Genomic DNA, 6000 nt, shown 5'->3' with positions numbered 1-6000 from the left:
AAATGTCTGCAAAACATGTAGCTGATAAAGGACTTGTTTTCAAAAACAATGAAATTCTATAAGTTATTCATAAGAAGAGAAACAACCATATTTTAAAAATTCAGATGGCAAATAAACACATGAAAAGATACTTCACATGATTAGTCTCTAGAGATACAGATTAAAGCCACATTGTAATTCTACTGCAGACTCACTGGGATAGCTTACGTTAAAAATTCCTGACAAAACCAAGTGTTGGCAAGAGTGTAGAAGAACTGAAACTCTCATATGTTTCAGGTAAAAGTGCCAAATAATATATTTTAAAATGTTATCTGGAAAACAGTTTGGGAGTGCCTTAGAAATTTAAACATAAACCTAACATGTGATCTAATAATATCACTCTTAGCCATTTTCCCAAGAGGAAAAAAAAAGTCGACATAAACACTTGCAAATGTTCATAGTAACTATGTTCATAATAGACAAAAAAACTGAAAAGAACATAAGTGTGCATCAGCTGATGAGTGCAGAACAAATTGTGTTATATCTATAACGGAATATTGCTCAGCAATTAAAAAAAAAGACGGACTGCTGACACATATAATAACATGGATGAATCTCAAAAGCATTATGCTATGTGAAAGAATCCAGACACATAAGACTATATCTGTATGATTCAATTTATATGACATTTTAGAAAATATAAAACTGTAGTGATAGAAAGCAGGTCAGTGGTTGCCAGCAACCAGGGTGCAGAGGAAGGAGACTGACCTCAAAGGAGCATGGGAAACTTCTGGGAGAAGAAATAATTTTTATAATGATTGCGGTGGTTGCGGTTATATGACTGTCTAGATCTGCAAAACTCATCAAACTGTGTATTTAAATTGGTCAATTTTATTATATGTCATCTCACTAAATCTTAAAAATAAGAAAATGAAAATAAAACAAAACAAAACAAAAAATCCTGTAATGAGAAAAAGCTAAAATAGCTATATTAATAGAAGAAAAAGAAAGCCTTTCCAAGAACAGCTCCCCTTCAGAAGACCTCCCCTCACATCTCATTGACCAGATTTTGCTCATGTTCATGCTTAAACCTCTTCTCTGGTGGCTCAGATGGTAAAGCATCTGCCAACAATGCGGGAGACCTGGGTTCAATCCCTGGGTTGGGAAGATCCCCTGGAGAAGGAAATGGCAACCCACTTCAGTACTCTTGCCTGGAAAATCCCATGGAGGGAGGGGCTTGGTAGGCTACAGTCCATGGGGTCGTAAAGAGTCCGCTCGACTGAGTGACTTCACTTTCACTTTCATGCTTAAACCAATCACTGACAAGGGAATGGAATTTATGAACCTTAACCTTGGAGCTCTGGAGATCTCCTGTTATAGAGCAACCAGGAATTACCTATCAGACCTGAGGGGATGGAGGCGGTCTCCCTTGAGGTATATGGTTCAGCAGAAGTGGATGGGCCCCTCAGCAACAGTGAGGTTCTATTAGAAAAAGACGAAGGGAGGGGCATTACTTATGGTAACTGTAGCAGCTTTAACAAGTAAGCCCTCAAATTTCAGGGACTAAACACCTTCAAAGCTAATTCCTACCTAGCCTGGCAGGACAATACAGATGTTCCTGGTTGCAGGCAGCTTTCCTCCATGGGGAGATTCAGGGACTCTTATTTCCTCCCCATCTTGTGGCCCTGACACCTTAGGTGTCTGCTTCCATCCAGCAGATGAGGGAAAGAGACTGTAAAGAACCCACAGAATTACTTCAACTGCTCCCCTCAAAGTTACATGTGGAATTTCTGCTCATACTCACTCACCACATAAACACCTGGAAAGGGAGCTAGAAATATAGTCCCTGGCAGGAGAGCCAGTGATAACTCCACACTGCGGAATGTGACATACATTTTGGTGGTGAGCTGGGTGTCCGCTCTGGTGGGGGTGGGGGGTGGGGGCACTCACTGTTGGATGACAAAGCAACAGTTTCTACCACGGAAATGTTATTTATGCTTTTTCAGTTACGCCCCAAACAATACTATTTTTGTCCCCACCTCACCGATGTGGAAAAAGACCCAGAGAGGTTAAATAATTTGTGTCAGGTCAGAGAGCTTTTGTAAGTGGCAGAGGGTGAATGTTCATCTATGCTGTGTGACTCCAATGTGGTCCCTACATCACCTGAAAAAACCCACCACCACTTCTTTCTTTCTTGTTTGACTTTCGGTGCTTCTGGCTCAGATGAATGTCAGAAGAAAACTTCTAAGAATGAACCACACAGATGAGGGGCAGGGGTCTGCCGTACACCCACCAAGTTCTTTTTTTGTCACTGTAATTTAGACCATGGAAATGCTATACCAGCCCTTCTTTCCTAGAGTAATGTTGACCCATGTCTGGGCAAATAAGAAAAGTGTAGTACAAGCAGGGCTGTTCAAATAAACCCTAACTCTCTCATTTGTCAGGAATAAGTAGTTCTCATGACAACCCCCATTCTTTCCCCACAAAATATAAAGTTTCACTCTTTTCTCTTTCTTATACTAGCATGCAGTGCCTGAGTTTCTGTGCTCAGTCCTGTCGGATTCTTTGCGATCCCACAGTGTGTAGCCCTTGAGGTTCCTCTGTCTATGGGATTTTCCTGGCAAGAATACTGGAGTGGGTTACCATTCCCTTCTCCAGGAGATCTTCCCAACCCAGGGCTTGAACTCGAGTCTCTTGCGTCTCCTGTATCGCAGTCAGATTCTTCGGGGAAGCCCAGCCTGCAGTGAGAAGTGATCAAATCTTACTTTTCTTGGTTTTCATCATAATCTTTGACCACGCCTGGCATTCTGCATGTCACACACATACCCAAGATGGCAGCAAAGGTGTGGTCTTGAAGGAGAAAGGATGTTCAGGCAAAGGGGAGGGCTCACAGAAAGCTTTTCCAATTTATTCAAATGGTAGTACCGTCCACATCTCATTTTTTAAATTAAAGACAAACACAGTATTTTCCCTATGCTGCCACTGTGAGATGAACAGGGTGGAGGAAGAAAATGCTAAATGAGTTCCTCCAGACTCAAAGTCCTTGGTACGTTACCTGAAAATGTGTTTATCGAGGATGAATTTCTTCTCCTCGAGGAGAGAGCCTCATTCCAGCCATTCACCTCTTTAATCAGAGCTCAAGAACTTTCCAAGTTAATTTATTTTAAACAATTTCCTCCTGGAAACCCAGCACAGAGGTGGTCATACCCTCCATTTGAAGTGCTAATAACTCACATTGTAACTCCAGTCGGTTCCCTTGTCTGCATTTGGCATACTCCGTGAAATCATTTTAATATTCCATAATCACTTTAATACATGGTGTAATCTTGAACAAGTTACTTAGGCTCTCCGGGCCTCAAATGCCTCGTCTGTAAAATGAGGGGGTTAGAGTAGATAGTGGTTTTGGATGATTTTTCCTTCAAATAAAATTTTTACGTGGCGTTCCAATACATAAGGGATAAAATTACACCAGCTCTAGTTGGAGCGGAAGCCTTTGCTAAACAGGCCTACCAAGTGTCAAATACCGGTGCTGGGTGAGTCGAGCATAGCTTCTTTTCTCATTCTGGTGAGGGAGACGGAGGAAAATACAGGACAGCTGTGCAACTGTAAGACACATTCAGATACAGAGCTAGAGAGAGGCACAGGGCACGGGTGGGCAGGGGACAGCAACCTGGGGGGACAGGCACAGCGCTGGGCCCCCCGTGGTCTCCACACAGCCACGTGGGGCATTTCAGGGCATGCTGCCAGTGGCCCAGCCCAAGCACGCCTGCATCTGCCCACCTGCCTGCATCAGGACTCGGGCTCAGAAGCTGCAGAGGCATCTCAGCTCTCAAGACATGAGGATCAGAGGGTCAGTGCTTAAGCCTTCTGTCCCCCAGAGGATGGTTCTGAGGCACAAGAGACACAGAGGGCCCGCAGCAGGGCCTCCTCGAAGAACACACTCTTTCTTTCTCTCTCCTTCCCTGACTTATCCCCTGCTCCCTCAGCACTACTTTCTGAGAGCACTTTCCAAATCAGCCACTCACACCCAAGTCAACATCTCCAGTTTTGCTTTCAAGGGAACCTAACCTAAAGGGGTGGCCATGTGCTGCAGTGTGAGAGTGCAGAGCTGGGACAGGGTGGCAACACTGAGAAATGAGACGCTGCGGAGTAGATCAGGGCCTGGCTGGCCCAGCACATCTGAGCCCGAGCTGTTGTCTGCATAGAACCTGGGGTCAACTACCATCCATCTGCCCAGGACGCTCTCAGACCACTCCAACCCTCCAACCCTTGTGTGCTTGGAGAGGGCAAGCTCATTCTAAGATTTGCTAATCAGGGCAGACAAGCAACAGTGCACTTTTCAAGGGTTAGCAGAGGAGAGGCCACTGCCAGCTGCTCCTGAAAATGGTGTCCTTTCTCAGGAGCTCCCGAGACTCTGATGGGTTGCAGTGCCCTCCTCATCCCACCAGTCCTCAAGTTGAGGGGCGGCTGACACAGGCAAATCACTAGCCAGCCTTTCCCTGGAAGCAGAGTTCATTCCTTGTGATGATTACCTCATTGTATTTCATCTGCAAATGAGGAGCTAGAATGTGTCTTGAAGAGCAGGAGGTGTGGCATAGAATTTTACAGTAGGGAGACTAGAAAACCACTTCCTATGTTGTGCCCCTACCTGAACATAATAAGAGAAATGAAACAAGGTAAAATGAGGGAAAGGGAGTTCCTTTCCCTTGCCAATTACAGTGGCACGATAAGGAGGAGCTGAAAGTGAGGCAATTCAAAATTCATGGGGGAAGTCCTATTCCTGTCTGCTAGAGGAAGGCCACAGATTGGACCATAAGCTTTCTAACCACTGTTATGAAAAGGAAAACTGCCAGTTACAGCAGTTACAAAGTCCATAAGGGAAAGATGGAGGGCAGGAGGAGAAAGGGAGGGCAGCAGGAGAAAGGGATGACAGAGGACGAGATGGCTGGATGGCATCACTGACTTAGTGGACATGAGTTTGAGCAAGCTCTGGGAGGTGGTGAAGGACAGGGAAGCCTGGTGTGCTACAGTCCATGGGGTTGCAAAGAGTCAGACATGACTGAGCAACTGAACAACAACAAGGTAGAAAAAGACCAGTTGCTGAGATACAGCACAAGTTTTTGTAGCACTGAGACCACGGTAAAATTTCTCCACGGGTCCTAAGTAGAGAGGCTGCTGCCGGAAGTGATGAAGTGCGTCTGTAAACCTGTCCTTAGGGTTGTTCCTTAGGACGTCCCTCAATACAGACTGATGGCATTGTGACAAAAGTGCAGTTCAGTAAGAGCAACTCTATGGGGGTGATATTAAGATAGAGCTAGGTGTCACACTCGCTGATGGTCTACTTAATTCGTAATTCAGGGGTAGGTTCTCAGGGTACCTAAAGGAACATATAGACCATATTCACGTCAGGCAATCTTCCGGAAATATTGTTTCACGCAGCTGAGCTCTTAAAAGTATCGGGCAGAAGAAAGTCTGAAATCATCATCTGGATGGTGGCTGGTCCAGGTGGCTGGTTAAGCACAAAAGCACCTGCTCCAGCCATCCATCAGCCCACCTGGGGTGGGTCTGCCATCCTCTTGCGAAATGCTGGGGCCAGCCCCAGACGCCCACTGTGACTGGGATGCAGACTTCCACAGTTTCCGTGGGCAGGCGGCCAAGATTCTCCTCGGAAAGTAACTTCGTATTCTTTCTAACTCAGACGCAAATGGGTGAGCTAGGCCCCACAAGCTTTACGTCATAAAGCATGGATGTACCAATTTTAGGCCACCAAAAAACATATTGAAGCAGGGACCCCGAAGGCTTCTGCCACAGGGAAAGAAAAGCCATTCAGTGAAGTGTCCCTGAAGTGGTTTGCTATCAAAATGCCACTCCCTACGCACCTTCCAGGAGAGACAAAGTTACCAAAAAAAAGTACCTCTCTACTAAATGACTTGCAGAAGGTGATTATGAGCTACGAAGTGGATGAAAATGGGAAGATGTCTATCAAAAATGGTGGCTTGGTTTTAAAATCACTAATCAGAA

Source organism: Budorcas taxicolor, chromosome 3, assembly GCF_023091745.1.
Source record: "Budorcas taxicolor isolate Tak-1 chromosome 3, Takin1.1, whole genome shotgun sequence".
Lineage (NCBI taxonomy): Eukaryota > Metazoa > Chordata > Mammalia > Artiodactyla > Bovidae > Budorcas > Budorcas taxicolor.
This window is presented reverse-complemented; position numbering follows the sequence as displayed.